Genomic DNA, 5,927 nt, shown 5'->3' with positions numbered 1-5,927 from the left:
AATCCAGTGTAGCAAGAAGAGTGAAAGGTGAATACCCAGCACTAGCTAGAGCTGCGTACATTTGAAAAGAGAATCTTACTGCTTTTTACACACCATTCTATACACAGACATTTTATCACTTTCAATTGAACATGGAAGGGGAATGAACCTATGTGTAAGTGAAGCAGTATGCAAATGCAAGATACCAACGTTCTCATTTTTCACATGGGTTTTCTCAGACACTGTTCAAGGATCTGATTTGAATGATCTCAGATGTTAATGCCTTCCACAGTTATGTTCTTAAAGCTGCCTGGATGTTATATTCCTACAGCCATAGACAATTAGAATAAGTCATTTTCTAGACCTTTAGTTTTTCTGCAAAGTTTGTGAGGTTCACCAACATAAATATATTTTACATAGTAAAAGGAGGGTTTCCTGTTCTGTGTTTCTGGATTGCATGGTTTCCACAAGATCAAGTTTTGCTGGTAATCACAGAAATTTAAAAGGACAAAAGCAAACGTTCAAGTTAACAAACCGAATTGTAATCTCATTTGAATCACGTTGGTTTTGATGTCCACAGGATGCTTAAGGCTGATGCTGCTGGCTATAATGATGCTGTTCCAGCATCTGAATTGTATTGCTCTAGATTTTATAGGCACGTGAACTACTACTACTACTACTTACTACATGATATTTCCTAGGTTTTTTTTCATCTTTTACACTTTCAGCTGTGTCACATCAAGTTTGTTTCCTGGCTGCATCCTCTCGCACCACGGAGCGCAGCCCGTTTGGCTGCGGACACGCGGTCGCCTCTCCCCCGTTACTCCGCTACGCGCCGCTAGGGGGCGGTGTTAGCCCAGCTTTAGAGCGACGGGCCACAGCTCGCGGGTGCGGCTCTCGCCACTCTGTACTCCTCCGCAGCGTTTTGCTTTCCAGTTTTGGGCAAACGTCAATGTCTGTGCCTGTACAGGAGTATTTAAAGTTTGATGGAATCATTTGTAAGAGATACAGAACTTCACAAGTGGCTGGTGTTTCGTCCATATTTTCAAATCTGTAAGGGTAACTAGTTGTGTTTCTTAACCACAAGCTTTCTGAATTGCATTGTACTGGTTTAGTATTTATGTATCTGTTCTACTGAAATCATAATCAGGTCACATATCAGATATGAATTTACAGAGGAATTTTGCAGGATTTTTTTCTTTCTTTCTTTTCTTTTTTTTTTTCTTTAATCTACGTGCTACACAAGCACAACCTCTGCTGAGGACCGGAAAGCAAGAGTTTAAGAAAAACTTCCTGGCCAAGAACAGCTGTGGGAATTCACTAACAGGTCTGATTAAAGTGAGGTGAGGGGGAGCACTTTCTTTTCTTATGCTTTGCATCAATTAAACCACTTAGTGATCTGGATTGCACTTCCATATGTTTTTTATTTGATTACTGTGTGAATGCTCATTGCTTACTTAGCTTTTGTTTTATGTTTTTCCTGATACTTACTGAAAGCTCTAAACCCAAATAAATGACAGGTTCAGTAAAAACTCAATCTTGCTTTTGTGCTGCAAAAGCCCATTCAAGTCTTCAAGCCCCTCAAAATTGATTTTTGGAGCACTGTTATTTAATCTGTCCTTTACAAAACTTCAATGCCTTGAGCAAATCCTTCTTGCCTTATTCCCACCACTAGATGCTTTGACTTCATGGTAAGCAGATAAATGTAAGACAAAAAATGCAGTTCAGATTGTTCCCCTAGTCCCTAGTAATTCTGTAACTTGTCTATTCTCCCTTTGCCATTATTGAATAAAGCCTCCTGTGTAAACACTACTTCTTGTGCTCGCATGGCACACAGACTTTTTCCCATCAGTTTCTTGCTCTCCCCCACCTGCTGTATCTGACTCATTAGTTCAGCTACAGCTTTGCTTCACCTATTCATTCCCTTAAGAATTATATTTAAAGTTCATGGCACTGTTCTTATTCTCAGCATACTTTCTCTTCACATATCTACTGGGCCTGCAGATAATGCTGTGTAACTTTCCCTGGGCTCAGTGGCTCCAACTTCAATATTTTCTTGCAGGGTTCAATTTTTAAAAGGAGCTCTATGGCAGAGATAGCAAAGGGAATCTGCAGGCTAGCTGTGGCCCAGTCAATGTAGTAATTCAACTTTCTTGCCAGCTTAGCGTTACATTGGCATCTGAGCTGCTGCCAGCCATAAACAACTAATGCAGTGCTTCAACACCACAACTTCCGCACGAGGGACTGCAAAACAACACCGACTGCATTTGAGTTAGTTCTTTTTGCACGTGACACTCTTCTGAGAATTTGCTGTCAACCATTAATTTACACACAAAGGAGGAGGCAGAAGGAAAATCCAGTAAGACTGAGTGCAGAAAAAAAAAGTAGTATTCTGACTTCGCACATCTTTTATGGCTGGCCTCAGGCACCCCTTGGCCCTGACTACAGGTGCAGTTTGATGCAGTTGCAGTTGAGAGCATTTGGGTTCAGTCTGCAAGGCAACAGGAAGCCTCACCTGCCCACAGTTAGGGGTTCACTTATCTTGTCCTACTTTTAAAGAACAGTGTTTGAAGCACTGGATTTTTTTTTTTTACAGAAGTTTTAGTATCAAATAACCCCTTTATCCTCATTACTTTATCTTTTCTTTATTAAAAGTTTTCAATAAAAGAATACTAGCTGGTATAAGTAACTAGAAAAAAACAAGTAACTAGAAGTAGTAAAGACTGAAGTACTAGCAGTTAATGCTGGCAGTAAGTAGCTTGAAGAAGTTAGTACTGTTTTCCACATGATTTACATTGTAATAGCCTTTAAACAATAATTCAGTAGTCATTATGTTGTCATCTGTCATATGAAATGTTTGTCCCAGCCATACCTTATATATGTTATATTAACTTTTCTGAAACTTTTTATAAAACTCAATGAACAGAATAGAAAACCAGTTTAAATATCTTTAAAATGTTCACATTAACGACTTCTATATGGTTTATTTTTTTTATTATTCATTTGACTGAAGAGCCTTATGGTTTGGGTGAATGTCAGATACAAATTGTAAGGTAGACCTTGGTTTGACTGAAATCAACAGCAAAGCATCCATTGACTTAATTTTACCTCAGAGGAGGTAAAAAGGCAATTGGAAAAAAATGTGCAAAGAGCAGAAGGATTATGACTCCATCCACAGTGGTTTATGGTTTTCTTCTGGTATCTTTTTAAACTCTTTAAAAAAACCCCTGAAAATTATTTGTAACTATGATTTGTGGCAGAGTATACATAAGCAATATTAATACAACATGGCACTTGAGGAAAGCTGCATACGTTGAGTGTTAATGTGACACCAGTCCAACATGCAAGTGACTTCAGCTACCCAAAACCCCAGCAACCCTCTCTGAAGTGAGTAAAGTACTTGTGTTGTCCCAGTGCTAGCAGGACATGGAAATTAGGTTAGTAGTAAACGGAAAAGGTGGCGTCCAGAGATTAATTTTAAAATACTGGAAATAAGTTGACAAAATTTATAAATAATTCCAGCTCTGAAAGAAAAAAAAATAAATTAATTTCTATTGCAGAACAAATGTCCTTGTGATATGCAAGCAGCTTTCTCACACCTACAGGCCTCTTAAAGAGCGTGTAGAGGCTGGGCATTCTGAGCAACTGTACGTAGCATGGACTTTCTCCTTGGATTTCTTCTTTTTTCAGATTCTTTTTTGGATTAAGACATTTTAACCTTTTTCACTTTGGGTGATAGTTTTCCAGAGATGAGTTAAAATACTGGCAAGAGAAGTGTTTAGTGAGAACGCTTAGAATTTTGGATGCATGCTTTACAGCTGTCTTGTAATTTTATTTGATTTTTAACACTTAAAACATGATTTCAATTTCACTGTAATAGTAAACACCCCACAAAAGCTGTGTTTTATAACAGCAAAAGCAGCTATTAATGCAGAGCTTTGCAATGTGTTGCATTTATATACCAAATAATACTCTGTGTGTGTGTGCACATATAAATATATATATATGTATTCAGAACATTAATGCATGAATGGTTTTGTAAATAGTGGCCTGGATTTCAGTCTTTTCACTTGCCTTGCTCTGCTGCTATTCCTGACTTACTCTTGTAAATACGAAGAGAATAATGCTACCTGTATAAGAGACATACAAATAACTCCTATACAAATCTTATCATGTGCCATAATGGTGTCAAAATTACCAGTGAAGAGGTTATAATCTCTCTATATCACCCAGTTCAGTTTGTATTGAAGTGTTTGGAAGGCCAACTTGTTTCATTAAATACCAGCTAATTCAAAAGCTGAACCTGACTTGTATCATCAATGCTGTCACCAAGTTAACACCTTCTAATTATCTTGAAATACTCTAGAAATCTGGCCATTGTCTTTGTTTCTCTCCAATTATATCCTTGTACATGCAGCAGATAATAGATTTTTGTGACCATATAATAGTATATGCCCCTTCATATTAAAAAAAAAACCAAAACAGAAACGGTGTTTAAGTCACAGTTAAGTGTGACTTAATCAGTTGCAAGCTGATATCACTATTACGACTTCATGGAGAGAATCAGTTCTCTGGACAGTTTTGCTTTTTTTTTTTTTTTTTTTTTTTTAAATACAAATCTGTCTGTTAAGAAAAAGTGGCAGGAAAGGAAAACAAACAAACAAAAAAATAAAGCTCCCACTCGAGTTCTGTGAATGTCGCATTCTCTGTACACCCTGGCATATGCTAAGCTTTTAAATAAGTGTTTCTGAAGTACCTTACAACAGTTTAGCTCCATCTGCCATCCAGTTTTTGCTATAAAAGTGGCCAGCCTGATCATCTTCCGTCTCATGAGGCGAGGCAAACTCCTTTAGGCAAAATTTATTGTGAGGAGAAGCAAATTGCTTAACTTAATGGGCCAAAATAGCTTGTTGACAAAATTGCCAAGTAAAGTATATACTGATTTTTAAAAAATATTTTAAAATAAAATATTTGGTTGCAGCTAAAACATAAAAATACCTGAAACAAATTTTCCACGTCTGAAAACAAGGAGATCTGTAAACTGACGCTATTTCAGACTAATTGCATTTTGTTGGGTTTCGGGGGAACGCTACGTAGTAGCAACTGTGGGAAAACCACTAAATAGTTCTCTGCTGGAACCATCTGTCACGAAGACGGGACATATGTTCGCGTTGTTTACTCAGGAGCCGAGTGGAAGCCGATACACTCGGCCCGGCCCGGCCCGGGGCTGGCCGGCGGGGATGCACCCGGCGGCTCTCGCCTCCCCCGGGCCCACAGCGGGACCCCCCCCCGGGCTTTCCCCCCCTCCCGAGAGGGTGGCGGAGGGGGGGGCGCATGGGGACGCCGAGGCCCCGCGGAGGGCGGGGGCGAGAGGGACGCGGGGTCATCTCCACTGGGCGCCGGGGGCGGCACCCGCCCGCCGCTTCTCCCGCAGCTCGGTCACTCGGCGGCGGCTTCCGCTCGGAACCGCTCCCGCCGCGCCCGAGGTGCTGCTCCCGCAGCCGCTCCGCGGAACCGGAGCAGTCGCTGCCGCCGGGGCTCCACGCCCCCCGCTGAGCTTCCTTTCCCCCCCACGGCCCGTCCTAATTTCCGCTGCCAAACTTTCGCCGCCGCTGCTGGCTGCGCGGCACCTGCCCCCGCCGCTCCCCGCGCAAGCTGCGCCCCCCTCCGCACCGCCTCTCCGCCCCGGCGCAGGCGAATAAATAAAGTTGCGGATTGAAGGGGACGGAAGAGGCGAATTCCCCGGGGCGGGAGCGGGGGAAGGTTCGGGCAGCCCTGGGGAGCCGCAGCCAGGGGCTGCAAGCGGCTGCGGGGCTGTCAGCGGCTCGGCCCGGCTGCGGGACCGGGGGCGGGCGGGCCCCGCGGATCTCGTGTGTGTGTGTCCTCCCCCTCCTCGTGTGAGCTCTCGGTCCCTCCCTGGGAACAGGCGCTGCCCACCCAAGGAGGCG

This window comes from Chlamydotis macqueenii, chromosome 7 (genome assembly GCF_036417535.1).
Source record: "Chlamydotis macqueenii isolate bChlMac1 chromosome 7, bChlMac1.mat, whole genome shotgun sequence".
In the NCBI taxonomy this organism is placed as follows: domain Eukaryota; kingdom Metazoa; phylum Chordata; class Aves; order Otidiformes; family Otididae; genus Chlamydotis; species Chlamydotis macqueenii.
This window is presented reverse-complemented; position numbering follows the sequence as displayed.